The following is a 22,974-nucleotide window of genomic DNA, read 5'->3' as shown; positions in this document are numbered from 1 at the left end:
CACCCTGGTTGTCTAACACAGAGTTGATTGATGACATTAGTAAAGACAGTTTCCCTTGTTAGTAAAAGTTGTCTTTTCTTTCCCTCTTTTGTTACACAGAATAAGTAAACTCAGTAGGCAGGTCAGCATTTCCTGAAGGGTTTCAAGGAGCTTCCCTCTTAAAACAACGACTTCAGTCTTCAATCAGAAGCAAAGCACTTTTCATGAAAAATGATGAAAAAACATACACAATATGAATCTCCACACTTTTTTCCTCATTCTGCCACAAAGTCATCTGCCTTGGTTTGATCTAACAAGTCACATATCAAAGTATCAAAGTATTCACATACCAAAGTATTCATGTATCAAAGTTCAACCAAACTTCTTTTTTTTTCTAAAGAGAGTTCATTTTCTTAAAGACAACAGCTTCCTGAAATTAAGTGCATTTATAACAGCTTCAAAAAATGGGAATGGAAATAAGAAAAAAAAAAACAACAAACCAAAAACCACAAAACTACCAGAGTATTGGAAGAGATTTTTTTAAGAGAGGAGCTTCGTGCTTCTGAGTCTTTGTTTCTGTTCATATGGAAGCTTACCTGCAAATGATAACATTAATTTTTATTTTAACAAAGATTGGCTATAATCTGTGCACTCACAGCTATGCAGGCTAATGAAATAAAAAGAAGAAACTGCTGCTGTGCCTTCACAGATTTCTCCTTTTCCCTTCTAGTACAGTTTCCTGTAGAATATTAAAATCATACCATTTTCAAAAAGAACCCATGGCAGTTTAACTTAGAGGACAATATTCCCACACCCAAGCCAATGTCCTTTAGTCTGCCTCTTTTCTAGCCCCTTAAAAAGGAAATGCAGCTGTTTTCTGTGGCCTTCTACAAGTGTACATTGTCCCATTAAATTCTCTGAAGTTTTTACTGTAACCGTGCAATGCATTCTGGATTAAAGTTTTAAACAGTCAAAGTCCTCAGCTCTGGGGCCCCAACAAAAGAAAGATGTAGTCCTGTTGCAGCAAGTCCAGACAAGGGCCACAAAGACCATCATGGGGCTGGAGCACCTCTCCTATTAAAAGAAGATGAGAGAGTTAGGCTTGTTCAGCATGGAGAAGAGAAGGCTCAGGGGAGACCTTGTACCTAAAGGGGGTCTACAAGAAATCCGAGGGGGACATTTTACAAGGGCATGTAGTGACAGAACAAGAAGGAATGGCTTTAAGCTTAAGGAGAGTAGATTCAGATTAGACATTAGGAAAACATTCTTCACTGTTAAGGTGGTGAGACGCTGGAACAAGTAATCTAGAGAAGCTGCGGCTGCCCCATCCCTGGCAGTATTCAAGGCCAGGTTGGATGGGGCTTTGAGCAACCTGGTCTAGTGGAAGGTGCTCTTGTCCATGGCAGGGGGGGTAGAACCAGATGATCTGTAAGGTCCCTTCCCACCCAAACCATTCTGTGATTCTATGAACTATTAGTCCTACTGTTTTCATTGTTAATAATCTGCACCACACAGCTGATGAGTAGATATTAATAAAGTTTCTGCAATCTCACACATCACAATAACTGGAAAATTCAAAGAACATAATTATCTTACAGATCCTGGGACAAGGATACAATCCTAAACAGAACTCTCCCTTGCTCACTGTAAGCAACATGCATTCTGGGAGATTGACTCACATTACCTAAGGCTAGGCTCTTGCACTTAACTACTGAATTGTAGTTTAACCACTGAATTGTAGTTTAGATTGGATATAAGGAAGAAATTTTTTCCTGTTAGGGTGGTGAGGCACTGGAATGGGTTGCCCAGGGAGGTTGTGAAAGCTCCATCCCTGGCAGTGTTCCAGGCCAGGTTGGATGAAGCCTTGGGTGGCATGGTTTAGTGTGAGGTGTCCCTGGCCATGGCAGGGGGGTTGGAACTAGATGATCTTAAGGTCCTTTCCAACTCTAACTATTCTATGATTCTATGAATTTTCTCCCTGACTCCACCTAAACGCAGCAAGAATCATGTTTCTGCTGGGAGCCCAGGGAATTTACCTGGCTAACAGCCACATAGTCTGTCAGATGCCTGTGGATGGCTGGGGCAAATTCTTCCCAAGCCCACCTGTTCCCCTGAAGAGCTATGCATAAGCATCATCACACTAAGCCTAATGATGTAAAAGTTATTTTACATCATTACAGTGTATTCATTACTGCAGAAGACAACAGCTGAACAGAGGTAACATACCAGGAACTCCTGATGACTTTGACACACTGACTTGGCTCATATAAGACTGATTCAGTGTCTGTTTATTCATTTTATTTGACTACAGCCACTTGTATGTGGCTCCAGTATAGTACGTCGCTCCAGTAAGAACACCACACCCAAAATGGACTGAACAGAAAAGGGAAAGAATATAACAAAACCCAGATGTTCTTGACCTCCCCTTTGGTTTTATACACCTGCTTCTGCTTTATCCCAGATATTCAACCTCAAAATGTAGACTTGACTTGAAATGCAAGAAACATGCACCAATCTGAGTTAACAAGCTGCTTTCTAGCTGAGGAGTCATACATACATCCATTATTACTGGCCTAAATATAGCAATCTTTGAGAAGCTGTTAGAATAGCAAAATGTGGCATATGGATGCAAAAGTAATCTGTGGATAAAAGGAAAAGATGGTGAAAATTTGTTTTAAACAGATAGTTATATAAATAAAGCATTTTGTCCCAACTTTGAGTAGCAAAAATTGCCATCATTATTAATGGTGTCAGAACCAACTGCTCTGTCTGGGGTCTCACTGCTTTTACTTGAAAATTGGCAGGCTTTCAGGGAGTGGGGTCAGCTCCAGACAAAAGCTATGCAGATTCCTAGCACTCTTTGAATGCTCTTCAGGTATCCTTTCTACCCATTTTGCATATCTACACATGATAAACCTCTTGAGAACAATGGTCCTTACTGCTCAACATTTTGCAGAGTGGAAGTCAAGTCCAGTTGGGCCATCAGTGAATTTATTGTGACAGCAAGGCAGCAAATACAGATCATGGTCCATAGCTTCTTCATTCTCCATCATAGATTCACAGGCCATTTTAGAGGCCCTAGCAGAACTAGCCTGGCTGGTCTACTTATTAGCACTAATAATCAGCTCAGAAAGTGTAAATATTGTACAAACCATAGCTTTAGCCCAGAAGAAAAAGAATATTAAAATACTAAATATCTTGATATTAGGACTCCTCCAAAATCTCTTCTTAGCCCTCAAAATTAGGACTGTAAAAGTAAATACTGTGCACATATTGCAGCCACACAGGAAGATTCCTCAGCTGCTGTTAGATCTGGAATTTCACATGAATCTGTCACATAGGGGGAGAAAGAAGGAATTTGAGGAGCAGACACGAGACAAATACCTTGGTCAGGATCTCACAGCATCAGTTTGCATTTCTTTCTTTTAAGAAGTGCACACCTTCAGTGTCACTATTTTGATGTGTGCACCTTTTGCTGGGTGGAAGCTCTCCCCTCCATCCAAGCACACTCTCCTCTGTAAATGGGAAACTGGTTTAAGGAGCACAGCTACAGACAAAAACACCGAGTTGCTGTTATAGGATTGGCTCTTCTACATCCATTAGCACAGGAAAAAATTATTTGTGGCCTAAAGGGAAGGAAACAAGAGGAGCAGCTGAGAAGCAACTTCCTCAGATGATGAACTGTGCATGGAGGTCCCTGTAATATGGGTCCCTAATATCCAGCCAAAGGCAAAAATAACAGTGAGACAGCTTACTGTAATGGGTAGGAAGACTTGCTTTTAGGCAGCCTCCTTTTCCAGAGTAATTCAAGCTAAGAGTCATTTCCTGAGAACACACTCCACTAGAGGCTTATGCAATAGACCATTTGCAGCACACTTTACAGCCTGCAAAGATAAAAGCAAAGTTCAACTGCTCATACTCCAAAGCACTGGCAAAACACAGTCCTCCCTCACCCCAAATCCACATTCTGACACACCACCACAGAACACAGGCTATATTCATTAGTCAGGTTGGTTACCAGGCTTGATCCATTTGAGTCTGCAAAGCTGTCAAAACAAAAGTCACAAAATGACCAGAAAATGCTTCCACCATAGCCATGACAGACAGCCCAATTTGTTCAGTTTAAAAGCTGCGTGCATCAAAAGCTTGCGATTTTAAAGACCCCAGCATGTCCATTTCCTGGTGTTACAAACACCTGATCAATCTCACCTGACAAACACTGTATCCATCACTGAGAACAGCAAAAAGGCTTTCTAAAAGATACACCACCTTTTCCACCAGTGTAGCAATGATGTGACAAGATGAGGTTTCGCCCACAACTGAAACACTGCCCTCTCAGGCTACTTGAAACAAAGGACTTGCTAAAAGGAGATGGTGTACTGTGAAAGTAGAGCTCAAATTTGCATTTCATTAAAGAGAGTCATGGAAACGCATCACATTAAAAAAAAAAAATAAATCATCCCACAAAAAGGATATTACTGGGATGGTCACTGGAAACGTTTTCCTTTGGAAAAAGGGAAGATCCCCAAGGAGTTAAGGTAATGATAACACAATACTCGTAGAGGAGCATTTGTAATGGGTAGCATTAGTTCTACTGTAACTATCAAGACATACTTCCCTGTGTCATAGATGAAATATACTAGACAAAACACCGCTGTCCCACTATCACTGTCAAAGAAACATAACATCAAGAACGCAGACACTACAGCTTATTTAGAGTTGTCAGATTAACATGAGGAAGTCACACAGATTTATCAGTAACTCCTGATAAATCAAATGAGAAAGCATTTACAATTAGTAATTTATTAGTAATTTTCTCATGAAAACAACAGTCATCTGTAGTGATGGAAAGCAAACCTTTTCGCACATCTGTTCTTATGCCTCCTAGGTAGATTTCAAAGGCACAACCTGCACAACATGAGAAATGTTTTCAGAGCCTTACAGCTGGATACATTTAGTTACCCTTTCCTTCATTTTTTCCTGTAAACATGTACATTCTCAGTAACTTTTCCCATTTATTCTGGAATGCTATAAATCTAATCAGGTATCAGGACACTTTGGATTTGTCTTATTTCTCAGATCACTTGGAAGATACAATACAGACAGTATCAATGTATGAGTTAGGTGAATTAAATTATTACTAATGTCATAACAATTTATTGTAGAAGTTTTAGCTTCATTTTAAAGGGGAAAAAAAAAGCTTTTTCCAAGGCTTAGAACAGTATTAACTGCTTTTCAGGCAGTGGTTCTTTGTATAGTACTGTGTTGGTTCCAAACATCAGTACAGGTGTACTATTACTGAACGTTGCAAGTAGACCATCTGACAAGATGCCACAGCCAGGAGCCATTATTTAAACCAGTCCATGCCCTAACTTCATTGACAATTACAGTAACTTTTTTTTTCTCTCCTTAATTCCTCTGTTTAATCTCAAAATGTCATATCCCTCTGATTAGGTCAATACATACACTCTAACAGAACATTTGAAAACAGCAAGTACAGTAACTTCCTTTGTGCCTGCACGAGGTCATTAAAGAAACACAAACCTTAAAATTCATGACCAAGCCTATGCCATTTAAGCTCAGCAATCAAATTGCAAGCTTTCTGCATGCAAGAGGGGAGATGTAACTTCTGCCAAGATGACATTTATACTCAAAGTAAACAAGCAGCACAGCCTGCATTTCCTGACGTGGCAGGCTGTTTACAGGTTCTGATTTTCAGGTGTTGAACACTCAAACCATAGAATAGTTAAGGTTCGGAAGGACCTTAAGATCATCTAGTTCCAACCCCTCTGCCATGGGCAGGGACACCTCACCCTAGACCATGTCGCCCAAGGCTTCGTCCAACCTGGCCTTGAACACCACCAGGAATGGAGCATTTACTACTTCTTTGGGCAACCTATTCCAGTGCCTAACATCCCCTCAGAGTAAAGAACTTCTTCCAACCTGAACTTCATCTGTTTAAGTTCGAACCTGTTACCCCTTGTCCTATCACCCCAATCCCTGATGAAGACTCCCTCTCAGCATCCTTCAGATACTGGAAGGCTGCTATGAGGTCTCCATGCAGCCTTCTCTTCTCCAGGATGAACAGCCCCAACTTTCTCAGCCTGTCTTCATATGGGAGCTGCTCCACTCCCCTGAGCATCCTTGTGGCCCTGCTCTGGACTTGTTCCAACAGTTCCATGTCCTTTTTATGTTGAGGACACCAGAACTGCACACAATACTCCAAGTGAGGTCTCACAAGAGCAGGGTAGAGGGGCAGGATCACCTCCTTCGACCTGCTGGTCATGCTCTTTTTCATCCTGCAGCCCAGGATACAGCTGGCATGTAAACAAGCCATACACTTGTGAAAACACAAACCACATGTTCCAACCTGAAACTTCATTCTAGGAAACAGAAGGGACTCAGTTAAATTGTAGATTTTGCTGCCCTCAAGTATTCCTCCAGTCTGGCCATTAGCACTGATACACCCAAGCATAGCAGTGAACACACAACTCCATTTGCTTTGCTGAAGGGGTAGAAAAATGTGTTTAGATGGAAGAATTGAGGAGTAAACAAATGGAGACACAAGATGAGGGTGTTTGTGGGAACCACTTAGAATGACATCACTGCTAAAATAACCTTGCAATGTGAAGAAATTGGCTGCAAGTAGGTTCACAGCTATGAAATGCCACAAATCCTTAACATGGTTTGAAGCTGTTTTGCTGAAGGGAAGGAGCCATAACAGCTTGCCTGGATTCTGAAATGTGCTTGGGAAAAATGTAAAAAAAAACAAAATCAAACCAAAATGACAAAAAAATGACAAAACCAAACCGAATCAAGCAAAAAACCAAACAAACAAAAAAAAAAAAAAACCAACAAAAAAAAACACAACCCCCCCCAAAACAAACAAACAAAAAACAAAAGACACAACAAACCCAAGATGTACATACCTGCAGACAACATCAAGAAAGCCTTAGTGAGCACAACAGGGCTTACTCAAGTGACCCTCCTATTTTCAAAGTGCAGCCTTTACCAGTAAGTGACTGTCAGCTTTTGCTCTTCCCAAAGGCAGGCTGGGTTACAAAGCTCTTAACACCCCTCTTTCCACCAAGTATATTTATCTCAGCAAGTCCCAATGGGTCTGAATCCAGCTACAACAAACCTTCTGGGCACTTGTGACTGTTATGAAATCGAGTGACTCAGCCAAGCTACATCAGAAAGATAGTATCTTTTATTTGTTCACAGAAACTTAATAGCCAAGGGGGGGGTGGTGGTGGTGGGGGAATTGCAAACCTCACAAGCGTCAGAAAAGACACATCCTTCATCGTATGAAGCTTAGCCCTTCTCTCTGACCTAAGGCAGGTGTTGCTATATGGCTGTCTCCTCATACACTTCTGACTGTTCTGCCTCCCTTCTCAGACCCACAGCTCTGTTCTTCAGAGACTCTTAGCCATCTGCCCAGTGATGCGATTGAATTAAAGGTATCAGCGTTTATATACCACCATCATTTCCCAACTTATGTTCCCATTGCCATGGTGAGCAGCAACAGAGCCTGAAAGATAAGGTCAAAACATAGCCTAGATATCTCCCACAAGCCATCTGGAAGAATTGCTTTCTGAGGAATTCTCTGGCACATATTTGCACTTGCTCTGTGACCCAAAGCCAACCTCAACTCAGCACTCTGGACTCCTAACTGAGCTCCAAGGACATCTGGGAACAAAAGCCATCCCTACAAATCTTGAAAGCATACTCCTCTCTTACCAGTTCCTTATAGGTTATCACCATTATCTCTCTAGTCTGTGTCAGCCTCATTCTGTTTCCTTCCACAGTGTAGGAGTCAAGGTCCCTGGCACATACCTGCACTGGCTTGCCAAGCACTCCAACATTGTAGGAATCAATTATCGTTTTCCAACTGTCAGAAACTTTCCAGCCTATCCTTGCACAGATTACAATGGTAAGGTATTACAATGTATGTTGCATCTCAATATAGTATTTGTGAAGACAAAGAGAATCTCTCCCCCAGTTACTATACCACTGAAAATGAAATGTCATTCTGCTTGTCTTGGATTACTCATAGATAATGCAATTAGCATCACAGTACAGTTATGTAAACTGTTAATCAAACATCAAGACAGAGGAAAAAATAGGAGATGTCAAATAAACTATGGAAAGAGACATGAAGTACAGACTGACAGACGGCACATGCTGAAGTGCTGCAGGAAAGATGAAAATTATTGCGGTAAGCATGTCAATGTAGGCCAACTTAAGAGGGAGGCTGGCCACCTGGTGAAAACCTAGACCAATGCAGGTGTTCAGCTTGCGAGATTGTGTCCTGGAGACACAAAGCATGGAGCACCAGAAAGGCTGGAACAATACTGACATGACACTCTCTGTTCTGTCTCAGCAAGAGTTAAATCATTGGGACCAGCTGAAAATTGGATTTTAGTGTTTGCCGATGTACCTGAGTATTAAATAGGATTATTCAAGAGATGAGAACAGAAAGTACAGTATTGACAATGGTGTCAAAATATCACAATGGCGATACCACAACCCAGCTTGGCATCCTAGACTTAAATGAAATATGCACTGAGCAGACTGAAGCTTTTCACTTCTGTGTTATCTCCTGTATCACCTGAGCCATATCTGGATTAGTCTTAAGACAGCATTTTGGGATCTCTATGCTACATGAAAAGTAAAAGCAGCTTTGTGTCAGTTTTAGCTTGGGAGACTGGTTAAAATCCAATGCTGACTGCAGCCTATGTGGAATCAAATGCAGACTCAGGACTTCATTTTGACTTAGGTATCACAATACTAAGACATCAGCTGTTTCTCTGCTGTGAATTGCAACAAACCTTCTCCATTAATAAGTTTTGATGTCTTAGCTGCTTTCTGATCTGAATAACGACGCAGTTTGGAAATTCTTGCTCTCTATCTTAGAACACACTCTTGAGGAGTCTGTGAAAAGTTAATTTTAATCTGGAACACCAGCAAGATGCAATACAATCAAAAAAAACCTGATCAAAATTAGGAAAAAGACAGTGTGCTAAGGAAAACAACTAAAGATTTGGCCAGAAAACAGGCATTACTCAAAGGAATCATAGAACAGTTGGGGTTGGAAGGGATCTTCAAAGGTCATCCAGTTCAACCCTCCTGCAGTGAGCAGGGACATCTTCAGCTAGATAGGTTGTCCAGACCCACATCCAGCCTGGACTTGAATGTCTTCAGGGATGGGGCATCTACCACCTCTCTGGGCAACCTGTCCCAGTATTTTACCACCTTCACTGTAAAGAATTTTTTCCTCACATCTAGCCTGAATCTCCCCTCTTAAAATAGGGGAGATGGTTTAAAACCATCACCCCTCACTCTATTGCAACAAGGCCCTGCTAAAAAGCCTGTCCCCACCTTTCTTACAGGCCCTTTAAGAACTGAAAGGCCACAGTAAAGTCTCACTGGAATCTTCTCCAGGCTGAACCACCCCAGCTCTCTCAGCCTTTCCTCATAGGAAAGGTGTTCCAGCCCTCTGATCATTTTTGTGGCCCTCCTCTAGAACCTTCTCCACCAGCTCCGTGTCTTTCCTGTACTGAGGACACCAGAGCTGAAGGCAGGACTGCAGGTGGGGTCTCACAAGAGTAGAGGGGCAGAAACACCAACTTTGACCTGCTGATCTCACTTCCTTTGATGCAGCCCAAGATACGATTGGCCTTCTGGGCTGTGAGTGTACATTGTCAGCTCATGTCCAAGAGAAAACTGCCTCATGTAATAGAAAAAGTGACAGTAAAGACTTGTGAAATTTTTGTGTGCGTCTCTCACTTCAGATCAAAAATGCCCTTCAACGTTTTGTTGCTTCAGTCCTAAGAGACCTGAAATGCTTACCTTGAGCTACTATTGAGCATACAAATCAGTTCAATGAAAAAGACCAAAAATTTAGTAGAAAGTGCATACCATAAGCTTAGGGGCAACAAATCAAGAGCTATGTCATTCAGTAGGCAAAGATTTCACTACAGACACTCAGACTTAGAAATAAGCCCCCTCTTGAAAAAGCCCCATGCAAGTAAATGAGCATATCATAAGGAAGAGCAAAGGCTCTCACTGCATTATTTCTGTGGGAATGTATCACTATCAAACTTCCATTAAAGATTTTTTAATCTAGGATGGAACTCCAGAAGGAAACTAAAGAAATAGACTTAATCTGCTCTGTGAGTACCAGCACTTCTGTAAAACAAATAGGGCAGTGATTAAGGACTTCGCAGTTTCCAACAGCTTTGAAACCCAATCTCATACAATATAAATACAGGCCCATGACTCATCCATCCTCTTTTCCACACCTCCTCTGATTACATTTGTATCATGCATATTAGAAAAAATATCAAGACAGTGCCATTTGCTGCACTACAAGTTGTAGAAGCACAAAATGGCATGAAATGCCTAAGCCTTTTTAATAATGCTGCTGTTCTCCACTGCAGATCACCTGGCATGCCCGGCTTGGGTCTTTGAAAAAATAATGCAGTCACTCCCTGATTAAATTACTCCTGGAGTGGAAAAGACATTGAGCAGCCTGCCTGTTTCAATTGGCTGGGTAGGGACTGAGCTCAATGAATATGGAAATAATTGGAAATCCTAGACCAATATAGAGGAGGAGGAATATATGACCCAAATAAAGGGCATGCTGGAGTTGCCTGAAAGTAAAATCAGTGTTATAGCAAACAAGAGAAAAATCCTTGGCAGTGGGCATAGGAGCTAAAAGACAAATAAAGATGACTTCAGCAAAATGCCAGGGAGTTTCAACAGAGATGAAAAGCTGCTTCAAAAGCTCCTTACAGGCTGTCATCCTAGGAAAGAGGTAAAACTGAGAATTTGTTAAATCCTAAATCCTAACTCTAATCTAGACCTTTGTGTCTCTCTTGCTGTTGAGGTTTAGTAAGTTTACAAGATTACTAAGCAATTGCCAGCCAGGTTTCTTTGACTTGGATTCTGAAGCTATGACCTTATTGTAGACAAAAAATTTCAGATCAGAATAGAAGAAATGGATGACTATGTTAGAAAAACTACACAGCTTTACCAGCAGATGATCTTGTTTTCATCAACTCAAGCAAATGAACTGCAAAGTAGGTAAGAAAATTACAGCCCTGCATTGACTGGAAAAAATCCGTAACATACCTCCCTTAAATCTCTAAAAAAAGCCTACATTTTCCTTGGCCATGGCTCACTTGCACACCTGTGCTAACCAAGTATAACTAGCATTGCAGTGTTAAGAGGTATGTTTGGTGAGACAGAAGCGTTCTGCTTCCTACATACTACCTGCAGCTAGAGTAGAAGGCATGTTCATGCATCCTGTATAGCACTGGCCTTCCCAGCACATATATCATTCCCTGGAATTGCTGGCAATCAGAGGATGTTACAGCAACCTTCTTCTACCTGGCTGTCATAGCAAAAGGCAGACCCAGAATCAAGGGAGAAAGGCAGTTTAAACCACAAATGCAAACATACATACACAGTTCTAAACTCTTCTCAACTCCTCAGAAAATTAGGGCTACTGACTCATTACAATACTTTTAAGAGGTTCTGAGATGAGCTCTGAAAACACACTTTTGCATGTACTTTATATTTGCAATGATCTGCTGTCTGAGTATAGCTAGTTCCTAAGGATTTTATGAGTGAAGTTCTTTTTAACCTTCTCTAATGCTAAGAAATTTTCCTTTCATTCCTTTAACATTATATAAGTGCTTTTCATTTCCTGAACAATTCTTGGAGAAAGCTAGGATATTTATGGAATAGCTTATTCATTCATTCATAAATATATATGCTTGGTTCCATTAAGCATGAGAAAACTTCACCACGGAAGTATCTCACACTATCCCACAAATTGGAAGGTGACATGTTCTTTAGGCTCTTTTCTATGTCTGTTGTTCAAACAAATCTCTACATCAGTTTCTATCTCTACATCACTTTCATATTAAGTGCATCAACCTAAAATACTTCTGGCTTAATTTGCTAGGATTTGAGTCAACATTCTGATGTGTTATATATTCCTCTCAAATGATTTTTTAGCAGTCTGATGAGAAAAAAAAACAACAAAACAGTGCAGGTAATCTGATCCACAATATAAACTACTGTATATTTTGCTAAATATTTTTTACAAGCTTTCCAAAAGTTGATTTAAAATCTCTTTCCTGAAATCAAGAGGCTTAACCTTCTCACACACAAAGTAGTAAGAACTTTCCTGTAAAAAATGCACTTCAAAACTGTTAACTTTATTTTTAAACTATTCTAACTTAAGAGGAACGGTTGTCTTAAATACTGGTTCCACATTAAAAGTGCCTACAGGAAAGGCCATTGGATGTGCCTCCTTTCCAAATCAATACAACCCTTAAAGTTTCCTGCTGTGAAGGATGTTAGTACCTATGTGATCATCCTAAATGTTAATGGAAACAACAGCTGTAGGATACATGAAGGGAAAGAACCCAACTATAGACATATTCCGCACTGGACAAGTTGAACTCTACCTAATTCTGTTATGATGACCATGGCCAGCACTTTCACAGCTATCTTCTCTGAAGTAAATTTGTTATGGAAAAATGCTGAAAAATCTCTGAAATGGGACTAAACCCCAATTTTAAGGCTGAAATATCCTGCCTTGTAACTCCTCTCATATGTAGTTGAAGTACCACCTTGGTAGAAATAGCAATACAAGTAACATAACATCTACTTACCTTTCACCATTTGCATTCCAGCAAAAGATGTGAGTGCTGGTCCAAGTAACATGTGAAATCACTGGAGCCATTTGCTTTAGTACATGCATCTGGGAGTCCTTTGGATATTCAATCACTCCTGTGGTTTAAATATTTCAGCCTGCTATTCTTTATCAACCCAACTTTGAACAGCAGTGATCACTTGGTAAACCTTGTCCAAGCCAGGTGAGTTACAGATGGCTCAAGTGTTTTGAAAATGAAACGATTCTTATTTCTAAATATGGCCATACAATAGAATACAAACTAGCAGGCAGAGCTCTGAGGTGAACTGCAGGAGGCTTAAGTCCTGCTTCTGGTTTTGCCACTGGCAAGACTCTGGGTGAGTCTCTTCACCATATACAAAACAGGAACAGTAAGAGAATTCCCTCAAACTCTGGGCAATATTACAAACAGATGATTAATAGGGATATCTGGCTGCAGGCTTTTGGCTTTGAAAATCTTGATCCAGCTTCTCATGCTGGAGAGGAAGAGAGGATTATTCACTTTAAGAACTGTCAACTATTTATAGCCTTAGATATTTAAAAAAAAAAAAAAAAAAAAGGTTTGCAGAATATTTGCAGAAATAGCAAGCCAGAAACCTATGGCTGCCTCAAGCCTCTCCGGCAGAAACAATTCCCAGTGGTATCTGCACACTGTTCCAAAGTTGCTGGAGTGCATATTGTTCCACGTCTTCTTGCCAGCAAATTACAGGACCACTTTTGGTCACAGTGGAGAGGAAAAAGGAAAACAAATATTTTTCCCCCAGGGTTTCACTTCAGTAGAGTTTTTACCAGTGTTCTATTATCCTTTCTTTCCGAACAGGAGGATGATGCTTCATGTCCAATGACTAGTTTATGTTTCTCTGTTATCAAGGCAATGCAACATGAAACTAATAATGTAAATGGAGGGGTAGCCCACTTCATCACAGGCACAGGCTTGGAAATGAAAGCTATCACCTCTTCCATTTGCTACTGAAGATGATTCATGCTTTTCTACTTCAAAACATTTAAAATAAAATCTGAATGAGATGTTGCCTTGAGTCTTTTGCAGTTCCTTCAGTTACACATGTTCAAAGATTTTTTTCCACTCTACTGACAACCCCTCAACTTCCACCTATTTGGTGAGAAATGGCTATTTTTCACCTTTCCAATTAGCTTAATAGCTAATTTACCTGATGGATCACAACTAGACAGCAGTAGTGGCCTAAATAAGTGAAGTTTTCCCTATTGTGTTCCCACCCCGCCCTGAATCTTTGCTGGATATTGACCAATCTAGCTCACAAACATCACTAGCAAAAATTAATTTACTTGGATGTCTGCATTGCTTCATGCAACTCAGTTGTTCTTACTATGCTCATTCCACTTCTGCAAGCCCCTTCTCTTGAGCTGGGAGCAGGACACCAATAGAACTGGAAGAATGCCTACATGGCTTCAATGGGACAACAAATCTGCAGCTTCATAGGGTAAACTGAGTACTGTGTTAAGCAGCACCACTGAGTGCTGCAATTGCAGAGTAATAGGCCCCAGTATAAGAAGGACATGTGGCAAGTCCAGAAGAGCACCATGAAGATGATCAGAGGCCTGGAGTTCATCTCCTATAAAGACAGGCTGAGAAAGCTGGGCTTGTTCTGCCTGCAGAAGAGAAAAGGCAGCTCTGGGGAAAACTTACAGTGGCTGCCCCACCCCTGGCAGTGTCCAAGGCCAGGCTGGACGGGGCTTTGAGAAACCTGGTCTAGGAAAAGAAGCCCCTGCCCATGGCAGGGGAGCATGGAACTGGATGATCTTTAAGGTCCCTTCCAACCCAAACCATTCTACGATCCTATAAAGATCCTATCAATGTTTAATGCTAATGTATTCATAAGAACACTCCCATTGGCTTTAATGCTGCTTGGCATGCAACAGTTACTGTATCACAAGTCAGCCTAAAAACCATACACCTGTTGATGATGAGTCAGAAAACAGAATCCAGAACTGTAACTATTCTAAAATTGAGGAGCTAAGCTTGCACATTTGAAAAACAAACAAGCAAAAAAACCCAACAAATGACACTCCCCAAAACAAACAAACAAAAAAGGATGAATAGCAAACCAACTATTGCTTTCAGTGTAAGGAAAAGTACTTATTTTACAGAACTGAATGTTACATTTCTTCCATAGCTTCTAGTAAAGGCAAGAAGCTATGTGGTCTGGGCTGCTTCTGACAGTCTACAGAAGAGATATAAATAATCCATGATCATCTGTCAGTCTCAGCCCATGTAGTTAAATGTAGTTAGAAGTGGTTACACTGATGACCCTTCAAAGCATGGACTCAAAATTTCTGAGGAAAAAAGTGAAAGAAATCTGCTAAGTCTCTATAGCCTCATCACTGATTTCTCTGATGCCTTCCAGTCACTAGAAACTTAATAATAGGCATCCATCCAAACAAAGAACATCACAATCAAGAATTCCAAGCACATTACAGCTTGGAAAACCAAGCTGCCGTGTCTGTGTTTCCTAATGAAGGTGTGAAACAACACTTCTTTCTGTACCCCTGAGCTGTTACTACCTATAGCCATAGCTTAAATGAGTAGTTAACGGGCCGAAACAAGTGGAAACCTGATATTAAGGCCCTAACTTCCAATGTTTTGCTGCAGCTGAGGTAGAACACAAGGAATAAAGTTCCTTCAGCTTGATGAACAGGCTCATGGTATTTCCTGAAGCAGATTCTGACAACTGCTATTGAGCTGGCCAAGATCCCTGGAGGTTGTGGGAGACAGTCAGTGTGTGGTATTTTTATCCAAGTCTTTATTCTCAAGCCTAAATGCAATCAAGTTGCAATGAAAGGGTCCCACTCAATCCACTCAATTGCATGAAAAGCAAAACCACTGGGGTTCACTTAGGCCCTCCAGCAGCATGGCATTCTGCCAAAGGCCTCTCTTCAGATATAACTCCTTAGTAATATTATAACAGTGCTGATAGGCCTATCACACACTCAGCCTAAAACGGACACACAACGACATAATTTGGGTGAAATGTTTGCACCCTGAAGAGTTAAGAGAAAAGCAATTTGCCAAGTGTGCTACAGACACATTTCTCACTAACACTTCAGTTTATGACCCGCAAGTCTTTTATCCTGTCACCTATGTCAGTGGGCTCATCCCTTAACCAGTAAGGCATAGACCTCTGCTATCTTCAGACAACCAGTCTTCTGTCTCAGTGAAAGGAAAAAGCCATTCACAGCTCTGCACAATACTGAATATGTTAATACACTCATTGGTACAGAATACAACACAGCATGAAGATATTTCTTTTGGAGAAAAGTCCCAAAGGGAAGTGGTTTATGCCCTTATTGGCTAACCAGTCAAGAGTAAGAAGGTAATACATACTAATAAAGATAACTTTCAGTCTCCAACAATAAATAAGAACAATGATGACACCTTGCCTAGATAATCACAAATGAAATGGGTCTGGGGATAGAAGACTGCACTCTCTGGAAACTTTTGTAGAAAAGACTGCATAAGAAATGAGAAGTTCCTCAAGAATCAGAAAATTGCCTGAGGCATGCTCTCAAAGACATGCTATGATGGAGCCTTGTTTCATCAGAGAGTAACTGATGGGAGACCTGTGAACAGGCATTTTTCCAATGGATGTTGCCTGAAAGGTAAGCTATGTGCAAATAAGAAAATCTTGTCAAAAGAGGATCAAATCAGTAGGACTAGGTAAAACTGTTCTAATATAAACTAGGTATAAACAGACTAAGAAATTTTGCCTTTTATTTTTTGTCTCTATCTTGCAAAAGTGTTTCTCTTGCCTATTTTAACTGTTACAAATGAAAGTTTTTACTGCATTTCCTCTTAACCTGGCTTGAGCTGTGATTTAGACCAGACAACAGCTAGCTTTTCCTTACTAACAGCATGGCAATCCATTGACCAGGTCACTAGCATAATAAACAAGCACCCAGTTAACCTGACACTGTTCAGGGCATGCAAGGAGGAATGCAACAAGCTACAGGTTCTACTATGTTGACCAGATAGAAAGCTGGCACTATAAAACACCAGGGAAACAAATACCTTTCAGTAACCATTGATAAGCAAGAAGGCTGGAATCCAGGAACACATGGCAGCACGTTTCAACTCCAAAGATTCAAAAAAAACCATCAAGGCACCTACATCATTTACATAATTTATCCTCCTTCCCCCTTCGTGCTTTCTGGCAAAATAATGTCAGTAGAAATGTCAACACATCCACATCACGGTGTGCTACTCACGAGATTCCCTTTGAATAACAGGTCTGACTACCTCATGAACTAGAGGTCAAAAGGGAAGGAACACAGCCCAGAATGCCCTCTGCCAGTTACGGTAGATCAGAGATGGCTTCTAATTCGTTGAGAAACTGGTTCAGAAAATGTGTTATATAAAAACTGTATTAGTTCATTACACTGCTTAATTTTATTTTTTTAAGATATCTAACTTGAGATAATTTCAACAATAGGGAATAAGATTTTTCATTTTTTTGACAGTAGAAAACAGGTTGCAGACATAAGTTGTGTATTTGCACCATGACAGGATATGGCTTTACAACCCCCAAAAATAAGATGACAGAAAATGCTAAGAAGATTTAGGTGTGATGTTGACTGAAGAATGTTAAACCTCAATGGGTTTTAAAACCACCTTTGAAGGGATTTATTTATTTGAGTATTATAAATGCTTATAGTAGTATTTTTGCTCTGTGAGATTAAAAAGAGTTCTCTGTAACTTTGTAACTCTATCTTGTACCATTCTTTACCCCATAACAAGCAAAAAGCCTCTCAAAAAATGGTTAAAAGACACATCTCTTGACTGGAGCCAGCACTATTTGGAATTCAAAGAGCAAACAGCTTCAGAGATGTGAGGAGGCAAATGAGCCTCCTCATTTTTCTAAATTAAAATTTTTTGTCGACTTGCAGCACAGCATGTCTGCCTTAAAAACGGCTTCCCCTTGTAAGGGGTGTCACAAAGATTTAGGTTGATTGATTTGAACAACAATAAAATTGCAGAAAGCATGCATCAAAATCCTGAATTACAGAAACTGTAACCTTGCTATAGAAAAGGCAAAAAGATAAAAAAACCTCCCCTGAATGGCAAGTTCTTACACTGCTTGAAAAGAAACGTAAACAAGAAGTAGTATTTTCTAATTCCCCAGGCACTAATCATAACTCACCAACAGTTGTGTCCCATACAATTCCATTTGCAATGCAGTTGCACATGGCCAATATTGCAGTGACACCTTTCAGCTGTAATGAACCTCATAAATAATGATTCAACCTTTTAACGATATGCGCTTCCTATAACAGGCAACATTAAATAGATAAGGAAATAAACAGTCCAATACGAATCATTATTTTTCTATTTTATTTTGGAGCGCTGTTAAAAAAAAGAATACACCAAAAATGCACTGTATATGTTTGAAAACAATTCTAGTTAAGTTAAACATTACCATAAAAGTCATCATCTTACAAGGAAAGTGATTCACAGTGGAAACAATTTGTAGCTCAGTTTTACAAAGTTTGCCTAAGAATTGCCTACCCAGGGCAAGAAATCCACTCACTCACAAACTTAATGTGATAATAATAGAGGAGAAAACCGAAGCAATTTCAACAATGATCTCTCATTAATGTAGGTTACACAAGCTAATAGAAATATGCAGATATGTAGTAAATATTGTTGAAATAAAAATACAGGATTTTAAGTGTCACATACACAAGGAACAGCTTTGTGACAGATACATTCACATTATACCAACAAGAAAAACAAATAGCAACAGGATAATCTTAGCAACTATAAATGAAAGAAATACTGCATCTACTTCATAATTTCATTTCAGAGATACGGAAAGAAGATTGCCTTACCTCACACACAGCTTGAAGAGAGACATTAACAATATGTTTACATCCTTTCCTAGTTCCCTTGACAGCATCTAAGATGAAATACAAAACTGCAAATAACTATCTTCCCTGCAGGCAGCATGTGCTTAGGAGTAACATGCTTCCCAATAAAGTGCACTGAAAAGAAGTGGAAAAAAAATAATTCAGAAAGACAATCCTGGCAAAATAAAAAGGCAAAAAGTTTATACTTCAAATTCACAGTAAGTTTTATTGCATTTTGAGGGAGTAAAGACATTCAGGAATTAAATAATACAGACATAACTGTGATGTCACCTCAATTCTCAATAAAATATTAATTTAGTACATGTGGTTACAAAAGAAAGACAGTAAATTCATCTGCGCAGAACTCAGTCACTGAAGTCCTGAAAAGGTTCCGATTCCAGTAGTAGGCACACATGGGCTCACATGATACGACCTTATTAATTTGTTTTTCCTCCCAGACTGCGGTGCTTGCTAAAGCTACACCCAAACGTTAAATGCCTTGGTCAAGAGTTCATCTACTGACCTGCAATGAAAGCCTTGTGTTCAGCTCCAACATTTTCTAACAGCAAACAAGAAAAAAACGGTTTCATGGAATGAACTGTTAAAAAAGAAAATCCTCACATAAGCTTTCCCCAAGGGAGAAGAAATATCCACAAGCTTTAAATTGGCCAGGCGGATTTAAGAGGAAGCAAAAAAAAAAAAAAAAGAAAAAAAGAGAGAGAGGCAGCTCTTTCTGTTGCGTCAAAGAGCCCACTGTGCAATAGGAACAGTGAACAGAGTTGTTAAACTGGCAAGCTTTTGCTGAAGACAGCTTTTCAATATGCTCTCAGCATCGTCTCCCAGGGCTGGCTGGAGACAGTCCCATTCCTCTTATATGAGCTACGCTCCTTCAAGAGGCAATCACTCTTAAGGACGGTTTCTATAAACATGCTGTTCAACTGGCTTTGCTGTGCAAAAGGATGGTAATCACACACATAGACATACCTGCACTCCTGTATCAGAACTGCATGCTCCAGGGGAAAATGGAGGCGTATTCAAACTAGTGATTATCACCTCAGATTCAGAGCAGCATGCTACTGATGCCTGCCTGCCTGCCTGCTAAAACTCCTTTCGCTGCTTCTAAGTGTGCTTCAGTGTGCTGTTGGAAAGCAATTTTGAAAGGAACAGTACTTACAGAGGAAACCTCTCATGCAATTCTACTGGGACGTTGTAGTCCAAGCAGCGCTCACTGATTAAAGGAAATCAGTAGTCACAAGCTGCTGACTAGCTCTGTGTTTAGTGCAGAGAGCTCGCATAGCCACCAGAGACCATAGCTACAAGGGATGAGCTAACTGTCACTCACAGGAATGACCACTATGTGAGTGAAAACACCTTCAGAGGCTGAAGCAGCGTATTTACAGTGACAAGAGCAAGAAAACCGGGCAATCTGGTTAAACTTGAATAAAGCCACATTCATCACTATATACATGGCATTACTACACAGATCTCTGAAGCCAAGAATACCACCCTGCATCCCTTTTACAAACCATGGAGACCTAAACAAAGGCAACTAGAGCACAGTCCAACCTCCTTCAATCTGTATCTGGTCAGCTGAACTGCTTTCTGGGCTTCCCTGCCTATAAATGAAACCTACAATGGCTTTCTCAAAAGAAAGTTGCAGACACCAACATTCTGTGAGGTGGACGCCACTCAAGGCACTGCACACCTGCAAGATGTGTTCAGAAAGAACCTACAAAAAGAATGGGATTGGTAAAAGGAATAAAAAAGGAGAAATATAAACTGTGGAATGCACTTTTCAACGTGACTGCAGGATTAAAAGCAGGGACAAACATATGCAGCTGGTTAATTTAGAATTTCTTTTCTATGTCTACACCTTTCAGAGTTGCCGCATAGACATTATGAGCCTGAATACGTGGGAAGGCAGCAGGAGGAAAGAAGTATGTCCAGCAGATACATTCTGCCTATATATTTTCATATCCAGTTCTTTCTCTACTAGGAAAACTTCTACATGGAAAAATTATTTCTTTAATGACTTCTCTTCAAATCCCTCCAGGTGAAAATTGATTTCTCTCCTAAAAAGTGTTTTCATAAATGGCAGAATAAGTTTATGGATAAAGCACATTCAATTTACAGTGAAATATGGTGTTTTCTAAGCTTTTAGCCCTGTAAACTGAATGCAAGGTCCTATTTGTGCACCAAGCACTGTGCTGCTGTATTATGCTCTGAACACACTGGACAACTCACCACGTACAGAGCTTCAGCTGTAGTGTCACTGGATTCATATAAGCATAGCTTTGGCCACATGAGAGTCTGGTGATTAATAATTCCGTCCCTGCTGTGTGAAAGATAATGACAGTCTGGTTCAGCTTCCCAGATCTAAAAGCTAGGGAAGTATTTTAACACATCTCATAATAATAATACCTGCTTGTAAGACTACCTAAATGTTTTCCCCTATAAACACAACCTCCCCACCGCTCATCACTCTCAAACTGCAGGCTGAAGGAAACTGATCACATCTGTTCTTTGCTTGAAATGAATTTTTGGTTTATCTTAGGACCGTAAAAGAACAGTTATTTGCACTTTGAACAGGTGGCTGGACCAGATGATCTCCTGACGTTCCTTTCAACCTAAATAATTATGTGATTCTGTGAAATGAGGTCAATTATTAAAAACTGCCTTAGGCTACTGAAGAAATTAAGTGGATTGTGGCCAACTCTATTGTTTTGAAGCCAGAATTTGGATTCAACTGTGAAGATTATAGACAACCCCAGAGTCAAAGATCTCCACTCCGTCATTTCATGAGAAGCTACAGAATCTGTTGAAAGATGCACACTTGTACTCACATTGCCCCATAAGGTTATTAACAGATACTGCCATATGGAGAGGGATGTGCTGGATCCCACACATCTCATGCTGTTCTATTCTTAGGTTCCAAATGTCCTTTTGGTTTTCCTTCTGATCTATAACACAGACATCCAATCTCAATCTACTGTCCTTCAACTGCAAAGGAAAAACAAGACACTTGGTCTCAGCCTCAAATTCTCAGCGACTGGCAGCCCAGACAACACCCCTCAGCTGTACAAATTGCTCTGCACAAAGCCCAAGGACACAGAATTGGTGAAAAAAAAATCCACAAAACAACAAAACCTTCCACATGATTTTGCATAGTTTTTGCATAGACCACACAGCTAGCTCAACACAGACTCTCTTCTCCAAGGCTTCACTCGTAAGATACTAAAGGAGGCTGATCCTTTTCAGATTTTTCAGTATCTATGCAAAGCTTTAGAAAAGAGAATAACTTCCTTGTTATCATATCATGCAGCATAGCAGTTATCCTAACCCTTGCACCTCCACATCACAGACTGCTTTAACCCATACTACGAACTTGACTTACTAGCCCCAAGTACTTGTAAATACACCAGAGTCCTGTGTAATCAGTAACAATCTATGGGATCAAGTCAGGAAACCCAACACAGAATGGATGCTATCTGCTAGGATTATATCAGTGCAGAAATTTAGAAGATGGAGACTGACATTCAAAGCCCTCTGCCACTATCCAGTGCCAACCTAATGCCTTCCAAATACTCTCTGATCTCTAGAGTCACAGTTGCCCTAATAGAGCCCCTCAGTTGTGGCACAAAAACTATTTGTGGTGCTACAACCAAGGTCTGTAATACTGCCTTTGTGCACATCACACATCTGTCCTTATGCTGTGTCAACTATACAGCCTGGATCCACTACATGCATTTGCTGTTACTAAGAGACCTTCCTCAAGAAATGCATGTATCTTCCCAGGATAAAAATCAACCTTCACAGCATTAGATGACTAAACTGCCTTGAGGTCAGTGCTGCCTATTTCCTCCTACAGAAGGTTACAAAGCCTCTTCCTGATAAACAAGGCTCACGTAGGCATTTCAGCTGGGTCCTGAACTCCTGCAGGAAGGAGGCTGTGTGCACTTTCAGTTGGCTGGCTAACACCGAGACCTTCAGCATGCCCTGCACTGTGGAGATCAAAACAGCACAATCAGTGCAAGGACTCAGGAAAGCCACTTTAGGTGGAGAGGAAATTTCAGACCTTGACATAACTAGCCCAGCCCCACCAGCTCACAGGCTCAGCTCCTGGGATGTGATATGTCTACGCAGTGCCACGGGCACAGTGCTGGTTTAAGCAAATCTCAGTTGCACATTGTTGAAGGCTAAGTGCATTTCTGTGGTGAAAGGTTCTGTTTTCCCTTGGCGTCTGCTGTTGGAGACCTTGATACTGGGCATTAAGAACCTTTGAGAAGCACAAGGCCAGGCAGTAGCATCAAGCACCATTATATTCATGACACTGCCTATAGGGCCAGAAGACAAGTTTCTTGAGGATAGCTTGGAAAGTCTCCTACTAACTATCTTTAACAGCTGCC

General features: G+C 40.5%; 1 long non-coding RNA gene across 2 annotated transcripts; it reads right to left on the bottom strand.

Annotated features, from left to right (window-relative positions):
* Window positions 1–502: 502 nt before the first annotated feature.
* LOC130600081 (uncharacterized) lies at window positions 503–19,341 on the bottom strand. Of its 2 annotated transcripts, XR_008972368.1 has the most exons (4): window positions 19,092–19,341; window positions 18,551–18,703; window positions 3,735–3,863; window positions 503–575 (listed from the first exon to the last, which is right to left on the bottom strand). It is a non-coding gene; the product is annotated as an uncharacterized LOC130600081 (long non-coding RNA). The 2 variants fall into 2 exon arrangements; XR_008972367.1 differs by lacking the exons at window positions 503–575; window positions 3,735–3,863 and adding an exon at window positions 17,430–17,986 and having other exon boundaries at window positions 19,092–19,324.
* Between the last annotated feature and the right edge of the window lie 3,633 nt (window positions 19,342–22,974).

Source organism: Pezoporus wallicus, unplaced genomic scaffold, assembly GCF_028554395.1.
Source record: "Pezoporus wallicus isolate ANWC-B61680 ecotype Strahan unplaced genomic scaffold, APGP_CSIRO_Pwel_v1 contig_2439, whole genome shotgun sequence".
NCBI classification, from domain to species: Eukaryota; Metazoa; Chordata; class Aves; order Psittaciformes; family Psittacidae; genus Pezoporus; species Pezoporus wallicus.
This window is presented reverse-complemented; position numbering and strand designations above follow the sequence as displayed.